Here is a 14,588-nt window from a genome sequence, read left to right as displayed (position 1 = left end):
ATGAAGTGTTCCATGATTCATTGTTTGTGCATAGCACCCAGTGCTCCATGCAGAGTGTGCCCTCCTCAATACCCACCACCAGGCTAACCCATCCTCCCACCCCCCTTCCCTCTAGAACCCTGTTTGTTTTTCAGAGTCCATCGTCTCTCATGGTTCGTAGGGATATGGTCTTTTTAATGTGCTGTTGAATTTATTTTGCTAGTATTTTGTTGAGAATTTTTGTGTCTTTATTCATCAGAGATTTTGGTCTGTTGTTTTCTTATAGTGTCCTCATCCAGCTTTGATATCAGTATAATGCTGGCCTTACAAAATGAGTTTAGGAATGTTGCCTCCTCTTCAATTTTTGGAAGAGTTGAGAAGAACTGGTGTTAATTCTTCTTTAAATGTTTAGTAGAATTCTCCCATGAAGCTGTGGTCCTGGGCTTTTCTTTGTTGGGAGGTGTTTGATTACTAATTTAATCTCCTCAGTTGTTACTGGTCTGTTCAGATCTCTGTGTATTTTGTTTGTCTGTTTTGATGATTAAGACTTGGTAGGTTATATGTTCCTAGGAATTTATCTATTCTAGGTTATCGAATTTGGTGGTATATAATTGTTCATGGCAATCTCTTATGATCCTTTGTATTTCTGTGGTATCAGTTGTAATGTGTCTTATGTATAATTTTGAGTTCTCTTTTTCTTGGTAAGTCTAGCTAACGTGTTGTCAATTTTGTTTATCTTTTCAAAAAACCAGGGCGTAGTTTCATTGAGCTTTTCTATTGTTTATTCTCTATTTTATTTATTTCTGTTCTGATCTTTGTTCTCTCATTTTTTCTGTTAACTTTGGGCTTAACATATTCTTTCTCGGGGCACCTGGGTGGCTCAGTCGTTAAGCGTCTGCCTTTGGCTCAGGTCATGATCCCAGGGTCCTGGGATCGAGCCCCGCATCGGACTCCCTGCTCAGCGGGAGGCCTGCTTCTTCCTCTCCCACTCCCCCTGCTTGTGTTCCTGCTCTTGCTGTCTCTCTCTGTCAAATAAATAAATAAAATCTTAAAAAAAAAAAAAATATTCTTTCTCTAACTCCTTGAGGTTTTTCAAGATTTTTTTTCTTAATGTAGGCATTTATTGCTATAAACTTCCCTCTTTGCATTATTTTTGCTGCATATCATGAATTTTGGTATGTTGCATTACCATTTTTGTTTAGACTTTACAAATTTCATCTTTGACTCATTAGGTTGTTCAGGAGTATATTGTTTAATTTCCACATATTTGTTAATTTTCTAATTTTCTTCCTGTTACTGATTTCTAGTTTCATACCATTTTGGCCAGAAAAGATACTTGGTATATGATTTCAGTATTTTTGAATTCGTCAAGACTTGTTTTGTGATTTAATACATGCCCAATGCTAGAGAATGTTCCATGTGTACTTGAAAAGAGTGTGTGTTCTACTCTTGAATGGAATGTCCTATATGTGTCTGTTAGGGCCATTTGGTCTAAAGTATAGTTTGAGTCCTGCATTTTTTTTTTTTTTTAAGATTTTATTTATTTGACAGAGAGAGACACAGTGAGAGAGGGAACACAAGCAGGAGGAGTGGGAGAGGGAGAAGCAGGCTTCCTGTGGAGCAGGGAGCCCGATGTGGGGCTTGAATCCCAGTACCCTGGGATCATGACCTGAGCCGAAGGCAGACGCTTAACGACTGAGCCGCCTAAGGCACCCGAGTCCTGCATTTCTGTATTGATTTTCTGCTGGGTGATATTCATTGTTGAAAGTGGGGTATTGAAATCCCCTATTATTATTGTACTGTTGTCTATTTTTTCCTTTGATCTGTTAGTATTTGCTTAATGTACTTAGGTGCTTTGATGTTGGGTACATATATATTTACAATTTTTATATCCTCTGGATGAATTGACTGCCTTATCATTATATAATGATCTTTGTCTCTTGTTATAGTTTTTTACTTAAAGTCTATCTTTTCTGATGTAAGTGTAGTTATCTTGCTCTCTTTTGGTTTCCATTTGCATGGAATATCTTTTTCCAACCCTTGACTTTCTTCTTATGAGTCTTTTGTAGGTAACATATAAGTTGGGTCTTGTTTTTTATCCATTCAGCCACTCTGTGCATTTTGATTGGAAAATTGGATCCTTTACATTTAAAGTAATTATTGCTAGGTAAGGACTTATTATTGGCATCTTGTTAATTGTTTCTGACTGTCTTTTTTTTTTTCCTTAAGTAACTCTACCTGCCAACGTGGGGCTGGAACTCACAACCCCAGAATCAAGATTCGCATGCTCTACCAATGGAGCCAGCCAGGCGTCCCTATTTCTGGCTGTCTTATAGTGCTTTTCTTCCTTCCTTTCTTGTCTTTTTTTGTGAATTAATGATTTTCTGTAGTGGTATACTTCAATTCCCTTCTCTTTATCTTATGTGTATTTACTATAAGTTTTTGTTTTGTGGTTACCTTCAGATTTTAAACATCTTAGAGGTAAGAGTCTTTTTTAAGCTGATAACACTTGACTTTGATTGCATACAAAACCTACCCTTTTACCCTCCCCCCGACATTTTATGTTTTTATATCACAGTTTACATCTTTTTATGTTGTGTATCCATTGACAAATTATTGTAATGATAGCTATTTTTAGTACTTTTTTTTTTTTTAGTAGGCTCCACACCCTATGTGGGGCTTGAACTCAGGACCCTGAGATCAAGAGTCACCATGCTGTATCAACTGAGCCAGCCAGGTGCCCCAGTACTTTTGTTCTTTAACCTTTATGCTAGAGTTAAGTGATAAACACCACTATACTACACTATAAGAATGTTCTGAATCTGATTATATGTTTAGCTTTACCACTGTGTTGTGCATTTTCATATGTTTTCTTTTTTTTTTTTTTTAAAGATTTTATTTATTTATTTGACAGAGAGAGACACAGAGAGAGAGGGAACACAAGAAGGGGGAGTGGGAGAGGGAGAAGCAGGCTTCCTGCTGAGCAGGGAGCCCAATGGGGGGCTCGATCCCAGGACCCTGGGATCATGATGTGAGCCAAAGGCAGACGTTTAACGACTGAGCCACCCAGGCGCCCCCATGTGTTTTCATATTGCCAGTTAGCATCCTTTCATTTTAGCTCAGTGAATTCCTTTTAGCGTTTCTTACAAGTTAGGCTGAGTGGTGATGAATTTTCTTAGTTTTTCTTTGTTAGGGAAAGTGTTTCTCACCTTCATTTCTGGGTAAATTATTCTTGGTTGGCATTTTTCTTCTTTCTTTCATCATTTTGAATATAAGATCCCATTGTCTCCTGGTGGGCAATGTTTCTGCTAAAACATCCACTAATAGCCTTATGGAGGTTTTCTTGTATGAGAGATTTTTTTAATTAATTAATTAATTAATTTAAAAATTTTATTTATTTAAGGGTGTCTGGGTAGCTCAGTTGGGCGTCTGCTTTCCGCTAGGGTCATGATCCCAGAATCCTGGGATCGAGTCCCGCATCGGGCTCCTTGCTCAGTGGGGAGCCTGCTTCTCCCTCTGCCTCTGCCTGCTGCTCCCCCTGCTTGTGCTGTCTCTCAAATAAGTGGATAATATATATATATTTTTAAAGATTTTATTTATTTATTTGACAGAGAGACAGCAAGAGAGGGAACACAAGCAGGGAGAGTGGGAGAGGGAGAAGCAGGCTTCCCGCTGAGCAGGGAGCCCGATGCAGGGCTTGATCCCAGGACCCTGGGATCATGACCTGAGCCGAAGGCAGACGCTTAACTACTGAGCCACCCAGGTGCCTCTGACTAGGCAATTTCAAATGATCACTCTTCAGGCTCACTGATTCTTTTGTTTGATCTAGTCAATAAAGTACTTTCAAGTTGCCAAATCCAACTAGGTTTGTTTTTGTTTTGTTTTTGGTTTTGTTTGTTTGACTATTCTCCATTTCTTGAAATACTCTCTTTCCTTGCCTCCGGTTACACAACCACTTTGGGTCTCGCCCTTTTGGCCCTTCTCTTTTGGTCTCTTTGTCAGTTACTTTATTCAATTTCTGATTATTTAGAGTTCTTTAGGTTCTTTAGACCTTCTTACCTTACCTTCTCTCTAAATACACTTTCTTCCTAGATTTTAGTTATTACTATGCTAAGAGATTTACAGGTTATGATTGCTAGGCCAGACCTCTCCTCTGTGTATCCAACTGCCTAATTGATATTTTTTCTGGAAATCTCACAGATGATTCAAGGTTTTCTTTTTGTTTGGTTGTTTGTTTTTTTTTTTTTTTTAAGTAAGCTCTAGGCCCAATGTGGGGCTTGAACCCATGACTCTGAAATCAAGAGTCAAATGTTTTACCGACTGAGCCAGCCAGGTGCCCCTCAAATTTAACATATTCAAACTGTAATGCTTTCTTTGTAGTCCTCAAATTGCCCTCCCCTAATCTCTACAGTGTTATAAATGATACTGCCATCCATCCAGTTACTCCAGCTGTCCTTGCCTACATCCAATCTATAAACTAGTCCTGTTGATTCTACCTATAAACTAAATCTCAAATCTTTCCACCTTTTTTTTTTTTTTTTTAAATCTTTACTGCCATCTCTCCAGTTATAGACTGCATTGTTTCTTGTTTGGGTACTATAGTGACTGCCTAATTGATCTTCCCATTTCAACTCCTGCCTCACTCTAATTTGTTCTTCCCATAGTAGCCACAGTAATATTTTCAAAACATTGATTGGATCTTATAACTTCTTTCTTGCATAAAATTATTCACCAACGGTCTAATGTGTTCAGAATGAAAACCAAGTACTTCAACACAGGCTGGAAGGCTCTGTGTCCCTCTCCCTCCTTCATTACACTCTAGCTTCACTGGCCTTCTGTTCCTTTTAGGTTCATTTAAAAGTCCCACCTTATGGGGCGCCTGGGTGGCTCAGTTGGTTAAGTGCGTCTGCCTTCGGCTCAGGTCATGATCCCGGGGTCCTGGGATCAAGCCCCGCATCGGGCTCTCTGCTCAGCAGGGAGCCTGCTTTTCCTGCTCCCTCTGCCTGCTGCTCCCCCTGCTTGTGTTCTCTCTCTCTCTCTCTGTCAAATAAATAAATAAAATATTAAAAAAAAAAAAAGCCCCACCTTATATCTTTTGCCCGCATTCCCTCTTTCTGAAATGATCTTCTCTTTCATTCTCTGAATGGCTAGTTTCTTCTCATCCTTGAAGTTGCACTTAAATATCACCTTTTTGACCAGACTAACTAAAGTAGGTCACAGCTTTCTGTTCTTTTTCTTTCTAGCCCATTTATCACGGTGGGTAATTATGCAATTACTTTATGATTATTTGATTAATGTCTTTATCTCCGCTAAATGCTAAATGTCATTAGGACCAAGACTATCTCTGGTATAGCTCAGCATTTTGTCCTTGGTACCTGTCCTTGCCAGGTACTCTAAAGCAGGCATTCAGTATTTGTTAAATAAATAGATGTGAACTCTTTTTATATCTCAGACGCTATTATAAGAGCCTTACATGTATTTATTTTCATTTCCATAACAATTCTATTGCATAGGTACTGTTACTGTCCCCATGTTACCAGTAAGGTTAGGCAACTAAACGAGAGTCACACAGCTAGTACATGGCCACACTAGAATCAAGCCTAAGTCTTTGTAGCCTGTGTTAATTTTTTTATTTTTTTGAGCCTGTGTTGTAACCACTTTCTGCTAGTTAAAGGGATCTATAATCAAGGAAAAAACGTTTAGTAAACATTGATTCATTGCCTGCTTAATTCCTAAATGAATAGTGAATAATTGAGTGCCTATATAAAAACTGAATCTGATTTTTCCTCATTTGTAAAATAAAGGAAAGAAAATGATTTTTTTTGTTGTTGTTAACCCAAGTTGAATTATTATTAAATCATTATTTCATAATTATAGGATTTGTAAACTGGGAGAGCCAGGCATGCTAACAGTTTACCCCTCCCCCCCATTTCAACTACCAAAAATAATACTTGCCTTGCCCTTAAAGAATGTTGGGGTTTGGGGCGCCTGGGTGGCTCAGTTGTTGGGCATCTGCCTTTGGCTCAGGTCATGATCTCAGGGTCTTGAGATCAAGCCCCATGTTGGGCTGCTCCGTGAGCATGGAACCTGCTTGGGATTCTCTCTTTGCCCCTCTCCCCACTCATGCTCTCTCTCTCTAAACAAACAAAAAACCATTGTGGAGTAGCAAAGCTGAATGTGTATAGGCATACCTCATCCTATTGTGCTTCACTTTATTGTTCTGTGCAGGTATTGTGTTTTTTACAAATTGAAGATTTGTGGCAGCCCTGTGTTAAGCAACTTGGCACCATTTTTCCAATAGCATTTGCTCACTTCGTGTCATTCTGGTAATCTTTGCAATATTTCAGATTTTTAAAATTGTTATTGTTTATGGTAATCTGTGATCAGTGATCTTTGATGTTACTATTTTAATTGTTTTGGGGTGCCATGAACCCATATAAGGTGGTGAACTTAATTGATAAATATTGTGTGTGATCTGATTGCTTCGTTGGCTCTTCCCCATCTCTCTCCCTCTCCTTAGGCTTTCAAATAAATATATAAAACTTCTTTAAATGAAGAGTCAAAAAATGACAACAAAGGGGAAGGGGTTAGGGGAATGGGGTATTTTTTTTAAAGATTTTATTTATTTATTTGTCAGAGAGAGAGAGAGCAAGCACAAGCAGGGGGAGCAGCAGGCCGAGGGAGAAGCAGAAGCAGGCTTCCTGCTGAGCAGGGAGCCTGATGTGGGAGTGGAGCCCCATGTGGGACTCGATCCCAGGACCCCGAGATCATGACCTGAGCCGAAGGCAGACACTTAACCGACTGAGCCACCCAGGTCATCCCTTAAAGACGTTTTAGAAATTGATTTTTCTTTTTTTAATAATTGGGGTTAATTATTGACCTTGCTTATAGTTTGTGAAAGCCATTGCTTTTTCAAAGAAATAGCAATGGAAAGGCTATGGGTGTGTGAGCCAGATGATCCTGCATTAAGAATAAGATTCTACTATTGATTAATTATGTGAACTTGGGAAAGTAACAAACTCCTCTGAATCTCAGTTTCCAAATCAATAAAAACCAAAATGTAAATGGTACTTGTCTTATTATCTTCTTTGTAAAGATTATATTAGATAACAAAATCCTCTAGGGCTTGGAACATAGTAGATAGCCAGCAAATGTTATTTTGCCTTCTCTTTGCCTGATAAAAAGATAATAAAATAATAGGTCAGTTGCAGTTTTCTTGTATTCGCTTTTCCAGTTTTTTTGTGTGTTTTATTTTGTTTTGTTTGTAGATTAACTTCAGTAGTCACTTTTGAGAGCCTAGGCCGGGGCACTTTTACATTGTCACTATTTTTTGTTTTGATTTTTTTTTTTATGTCATTATTCTGTTTTTGCATTACATTTTATGCCCATTGAAGGCCAGTCTTTTCTTATTTTGCATTTCTTCATAGCATCTCCACATGTTACATTACATAAAATACAACAATAATTGTTCAGTTATATATATTTATTATTTTTTTAGAGAGAGGGGAGGGGTCGAGGGAGAGAATTTTAAGTAGGCTCCATGCCCAGCACAGAGCCTGATGGAGGGCTCACAACCCTGAGATCATGACCTGAGTCGAAATCAAGAGTTGGACACTTAGCTGACGGAGCCACCCAGGCACCCCAATAGTTCAGTTATAGCTTCTTGTTTTTATTCTCCAAATAGTAGGCACTTAATAAATGTTTTTTGAATGATTTAATATTTATACTACTATGTATCAATCAACACAATTTCCTTAACAAATAAATTGGAAAAAAAAAAGGAATGAATAGGGAACCTATTGATTTAAGATATGTCAGACATAGCAACCAGTCACAATATGTGGACCTTATTTGGATCCTTTGGATCCTATTTTCTTTTTCTTTCTTTTTTTTTTAAGATTTTATTTATTTATTTGACAGAGAGCGAGAGAGGGAACACAAGCAGGGGGAGTGGGAGAGGGAGAAGCAGGGAGCCCAATGCGGGGCTCCATCCCAGGACCCTGGGATCATGAACTGAGCCAAAGGCAGATGCTTAACGACTGAGCCACCCAGGCACTCCTGGATCCTATTTTCAAACAAATAAACTTCAAGATGAGACAAAACAAAATTTTGACATCTGTGAGACAATGGAAGTTTTTCTTTTTTTGTTTTTTTTTTAAGTAAGCTCTACGCCCACTGTGTGTTCAAACCTAAAACCCCAAGGTCAAGAGTAATATGCTCTACCACCTGTGCCAGCCAGACACCCCGGGAATTATTAATTTTTTAGGTGATATAATGATATTGTGCTTTGTTTTATAAAAGAGATTTTTTTTTTCAGGGCCACCTGGCTGGCTCAGTTTTTTTTTTTAATTAAAGATTTTATTTATTTGAGAGAGAATGAAAGAGAGAGAGCAAGAGAGGGGGGAGGGTCAGAGGGAGAAGCAGACTCCCTGCTGAGCAGGAAGCCTGATGTGGGACTCGATCCCGGGACTCCAGGATCATGACCTGAGTCGAACGCAGTCGCTTAACCAACTGAGCCACCCAGGTGCCCCCTGGCTGGCTCAGTTTGAAGAGAGTGCAACTCTTGGTCTCAGCTTTGTGAGTTTGACCCCCACATTGGGTGTAAAGATTGCTTAAGTAGGGGCGCCTGGGTGGCTCAGTTGTTAAGCGTCTGCCTTCGGCTCAGGTCATGATCCCAGGGTCCTGGAATCAAGCCCCGCATCAAGCCCCGCATTGAGCCCCGCATAGGGCTCCCTGCTCGGCGGGAAGCCTGCTTCTCCCTCTCCCACTCCCCCTGCTTGTGTTCCCTCTCTCACTGTGTCTCTCTCTGTCAAATAAATAAAATCTTTAAAAAAAAAAAGATGGCTTAAATAAGTAAATAAACTTGAAAAAAATATTTTTTTCCGGGTTACATGCTGAAATATTTTAGAATGACATGATATATTTAGTATTTGCTTTGAAATCCTATGGGAGGTGGGGAAATAGGTAGAGCTACAGATGAAGCAGTTTGTCCATGAATAATTGCTGAAGCTAAGTGGTAAGTATGTAAGGATTCATTATACTCTTTTGTTTATTTTTGTATATGTTTTCCATTATAAAATTTAAAAAAGTTCTTCTTCTTATTATTTTTTAAAGATTTTTATTTACTTGACAGAGAGAGACACAGCGAGAGGGAACACAAGCAGGGGGAGTGGGAGAGGGAGAAGAAGGCTTCCTGCCGAGCAGGGAGCCCTATGCGGGGCTCGATGCAGGGCTGGATCCCAGGACCCCGGGATCATGACCTGAGCCGAAGGCAGACGCTTAATTACTGAGCCACCCAGGCACCCCAAAGTTCTTGTTATTAAACTTTGCTTCCTATCCTCTGCCAGAAGTGTCATCTTTTTCTTCTTTTTTTTTTAACAGGTAGGATGTGAGCAACTTTACCACAACCAGACTAGTTATTACTTAAGGATATCACTGAACAAAACTGTCAGGAGTAAGCCTAAGCAAAGATAGAAAAGAAGGGGGAAAAGTGGAGGAAGAAAGGAAGGGAGTAGGAGAGAAGAGGGAGACTAGAGAAAAGGAAAGATGTCGGGGACAGTAGAAGGTTGTCTTAAAGTATAAGTCCCTTATTCCCTTTCTAAATTTTTTTCTAATTTTTCTAATTTCACCTCCACACGATTCCTTTAGTAGCTAAGTAGGAACCTGAGATTCTGTGCTGTAAGTTCTGTCAAAATTATTTTGTAATAAGGAAAAAGAAAAGTAGCTCTTTTAATATAGCAGCTTAAGAAAGTAAGGATTTTCCCTTTTTCCATATTCTTTAGAGATGCTACTATATTATAGCTGTTACATACATAGTATATATTTATGTGACTGTGGATACTGGACCTTGCAGAAATTCTTACATAATCTTACACATTGCTATCCAGGAACTGGAGAGAATTTTCTCCTTCAGAGAAAGACAAATACCGTATGATTTCACTCATATATGGAATTTAAGAAACAAAACAGATGAACGTAGGGGAAGGGAAGGAAAAAGAAAATAAGATAAAAACAGAGAGGGAGGCAAACCATAAGAGACTTTTAAAAAATGTGTATATTTTATATATTTATTTGACAGAACAGGAGCAGGGGGAGTGGCAGGCAGAGGGAGAGGGAGAAGCAGGCTCCTCCCCACCCCACCCCCACCCGGAGCAAGTAGCCCAATGTGGGGCTCGATCCCAGGACTCTGGGATCATGACCTGAGCTAAAGGCAGATGCTTAACTGACAGCCACCAGGTGCCCCAAGAGACTCTTAACTCTAGGAAACAAACAGGGTTGCTGGAAAGGAGGTGGATGGGGTTATGGGGTAACTGGGTGGTGGGCATTAAGGAGGGCACTTGATGAGCACTGCGTGTTATATGCTACTGATGATCACTAAATTCTACCCCTGAAACTAATAATTCAGTATGTTAACTAAATTGAATTTAAATAAAGAATTAAAAAAGAAAATTTTCTCCTCCTTTTTTGGGGAACTTATCCCTTTGTCTTGAATAATGCCAGGATTAGGGGCAGTGAACCCCTGTGCAGTCGAAAATCCGGGTATAGCTTTTGACGCTCCCAAAACTTAACTACTAATAGCCTACTGTTGACCAGAAGTCTTACCAATAACATAAACGGTTGATTAATACATACTTTGTATGTGATATGTATTATATGCTGTATTCTCACCATTAAAGTAAGCTAGAGAAAAGAAAATGTTATTAAGAATATCATAAGGAAGAAGAAAGACATTTACAGTACTGTACTATATCGAAAAAAATTTCCGTATAAGTGGACCTGCACAGTTCAAACCTGTGTTGTTTAAGGATATACTGTAATTGGTTTTTGACATTCAGTGCTGTTTAGCAACAAGTCCTCACCTCCACACCTTACCTCCAACCTCTGCCCCATTCCAATTGTAGTTTAAGGTCTTGAGTTTGATAAAGTAGGTTAACACTTTGCTAAGGACTAGTTTTGTTCAGATCACTGTCTTTTTGAGATTTAAGGTATTTTAGGAATTAGAAGATCATGGATCCAGGACTTAGGCTATATAGACTCAAGTGTTTTAATGTTCTATCCTACTTTTTTTTTTTAAGATTTATTCACTTGAGAGAGAGAGAGAGTGAGCACAAGCAGGGGTTGGGGAGAGGGGCAGACTCCCCACTGAGCCAGGTGCCTGACACGGGGTTGAATCCCAGGACCCTGGGATCATGAGCTGAGTGGAAGGCAGATGCTTAACCGACTGAGCTACCCAGGTGCCCCAATATTCTATCCTATTTAAAAAAAAATAGTATGTCAGGTTTTTGATTTTTTTTAAGATTTTATTTATTTGAGAGAGAGAGGGAGGGAGAGAGCGTGGACAAGCAGGGGGAGTGCAGAGGGGGAGGGAGAAGCAGACTTCCCACCCAGCAGGGAACCTGACACCAGGCTTGATCCCAGAACCCTGGGATTATAACCTGAGCTGAAGGCAGACACCCAACCAACTGAGCCTCCCAGGCGCTCCGGTCAAAATTTTAAGAAACTTTTATTTATTTATTTTAAAGTAATCATGGGGCACCTGGCTGGCTCAGTCAGAAGAGCATCTGACTCTTGATCTCGAGGTCTTGGGTTCAAGCCCCACATTGGGCGTAGAGAGTACTAAAAAAATAAACTTAAGAAAAAATCTCTACACCCAATATGGGGCCCAAACTCAAGACCTGAGATCAAGAGTTGGATGCTTGGGGCACCTGGGTGGCTCAGTCAGTTGAGCGTCTGCCTTTGGCTCAGGTCATGAAATCCGCGTCCCTGGATCGAGTCCTGCATCGGGCTCCTTGCTTGGCAGGGAGCCTGCTTCTCCCTCTCCCTCTACCCCTCTGCTTGTTCTCTCACTCTCTCTCTCTCAAATGAATAAATAAAATCTTAAAAAAAGAAAAAGAGTTGGATGCTCTACTGACTGAGCCTGTCAGCTGCCCCAACTTTTATTTGTTTTTAAATAGATAATAGATGTATGGACTTGGTGTAAAACAAAAGGTTCAGGCAGAGGCTGCTGGGAAGATGGCGGAGTAGGAGGACCCTGGGCTCACCTCTTGCCACTTGGCAACCTAGAGAATACCCACATTGGCATAAATAACTCAGAAAGTGACCCGAAGACTGGCAGAACAGACTCTCTGCAGCCCGGCACAGACAAGAGGCCACAGGAGGGCAGATCCACCTACTCTGATACGTTCTTGGCAAGATCCCATCAAAGCAGTGCCACAGGCCTGGCAGTGTGCAAGCAGCCCAGACAAGGGTCAGCAGCACTCCAAAGTGAGTCATGCTCCAGGGGAAGGAGAAGATAACCACACACCAGTCTGACTGTGACCCCAGCAGTGGGCTGGGGGGCAGGCAGTTGGTCTGACTGTAGGCCCCCCACACCCCACCAATAAAAGCTTCTCAGGGAACAACACAGGGAAAGTGCCCTGCAGTTTGGTGCTACTTCATCTCTGGCAAACACCCAGTCTGACTCAACTCAAGCCCAAGGCGACCCCGGACCAGCCCACTAACACCACAGGCACCAGACTCTGCCTGCAACAGGGCAAAGAGAGCCATTGCAGGCTGGACTGAAGGCAAACACATCCCAGCCACAACAGGAGGGTGCACGCAACACACAAGGAGACACCCTGAAGCACTATTTTCTGGTGAAAAGGAGACATTGTACTGCAGGGCACTCCAAGACCTCTTCTTCATAAAGCCACTACTTTCAAGTGTGGGAGGCATAACTGACTTTCCTAACATGTGGAAACAGATGCAGCAATAGACAAAATGAGGAGACAGAGGTATATGTCCCAATTGAAAGAGTGGAACAAAATCATAGCAAGAGAGTTAAACAGAATGGAGATAAGTAGTATGTCTGATAGTGAATTTAAAGTAATGCTTATAAAGATACTCTCTAGAATTGAGAAAGGAGTGCAGGACCTCCACGAGACCCTCCACCAAGAGACAGGAGACCTAAAAAAGAACCAATTAGAGATAATGAACTCACTAAATGAAAATAAAAATAGACCACCTGGAATAAATGGCAAACAAGAGGAAGTAGAAGAACAAATCAGCAGCCTGGAGGACAGAGTAATGGAAAGTAATCAAGTTGAGCAGATGAGAGGGGAAAAAATATGCAAAATGAGAATAGGCCTGGGGGGACGCCTGGGTGGCTCAGTCGGTTGAGTGTCTGCCTTTGGCTTGGGTCATGGTCCCAGGGTCCTGGGATTGGGTACCGCATTAGGCTCCTGGCTCAGTGATGAGCCTGCTTCTCCCTCTGCTTGCCACTCCCCTTGGTTGTGCTGTGTCTCTTTCTCTCTGACAAATAAGTGGATAAAATCTTAAAAAAAAGAATAGGCCCAAGGAACTCAGCGACACTGTCAAGCATAACAGTTGCATGATAGGGATCCCAGAAGGAGAAGAGAGAAAACGGGGCAGATTTATCTGAAGAAATAATAGCTGAAAACTTCCTGAATCTGGGGAAGGAAAGAGAAATCCAGATCCAGGAGGCACAGATAGCCCCCAACAAAACCAAAGAGTTCTGCACAAGACACAAAGTAAATAAGATGGCCAAAAGTAGTGATAAAGAGGATTTTAAAAGCAGCAAGAGAAAGGAAAGCAGTTACATACAAGGGAAACCCCATAAAGCTATCAGTGGGTTTTTCAGGAGAAACTTTTTCAGGCCAGAAGGGAGTGGCATGATATATTCAAAGTGCTAAAAGGAAAAAATCTACAGCCAAGAATACTTTATTCAGCAAGGCTTTCATTCAGTATAGAAGGTGAGATAGAGTTTCCCAGACAAAAGTTAAAGGAATTCATGACCAGGAGCAAAGCCAGCCACGTCCCTATCACACATGATGTCATTGGCCTGTGGGTCCCAAATTCACAGTCCAGCCACCCTCCTGCCCGAGTCAGTATGCATGGCCTGCCACCTGCTCAATGCCAAGTCAACACACCTTCACCTCAGATTGACAAGGACTCAAACTGACACTCTCCTTCAAATTCCAGCCCCTGTGCTCATGTTTGTGCACAAAAGTGGACATAATTATAATAGCAGGGGCGCCTGGGTGGCTCAGTCATTAAGTGTCTGCCTTCGGCTCAGGTCATGATCCCAGGGTCCTGGGATCGAGTCCCACATTGGGCTCTCTGCTCAGTGGGAAGCCTGCCTGCTTCTCCCTCTCCTACTCGCCCTGCTTGTGTTCCCTCTCTTGCTGTCTCTCTCTCTGTCAAATAAATAAATAAAATCTTTAAAAAAATAATTATAACAGCAGGATGAAGCAACCCAAATAGTGACACTAATTTTGTGGAATATATAATGGATAAAAGGAGTGTGCTAGGCTGAGAACATCTCCAACAAACACATCAAAGAACAATACATACAGCATGATTCTGGCTGGTAAAAGAAACAAACCTGAGAAAAATAAAACAAGACAAAATCAGAGAGGGAGACAAACCATAAGAGACTTTAATCATAGGAAACAAACTGAGGGTTTGCTGGACGGGAAGGGGTGAGGGGATGGGGTAACTGGGTTATGGGCATTAAGGAGGGCACTGGATAGAATGAGCACTGGGTATTTTTTTTAAGATTTTATTTATTTATTTGACAGCGAGAGAGAGAGCACAAGCATGGGGGAGCG

The 14,588-nt window shown here is 41.0% G+C and overlaps 1 protein-coding gene across 5 annotated transcripts in view; it reads left to right on the top strand.

The window, feature by feature from the left end:
• RBMS2 (RNA binding motif single stranded interacting protein 2) overlaps nt 1-14,588 on the top strand; it is a 67,964-nt gene that overhangs the window by 17,958 nt on the left and 35,418 nt on the right. The window lies entirely within an intron of this gene.

This window comes from Mirounga angustirostris, unplaced genomic scaffold (genome assembly GCF_029215605.1).
Source record: "Mirounga angustirostris isolate CCGP_5_RB_7025 unplaced genomic scaffold, mMirAng1.0.hap1 SCAF_5, whole genome shotgun sequence".
Lineage (NCBI taxonomy): Eukaryota > Metazoa > Chordata > Mammalia > Carnivora > Phocidae > Mirounga > Mirounga angustirostris.
This window is presented reverse-complemented; position numbering and strand designations above follow the sequence as displayed.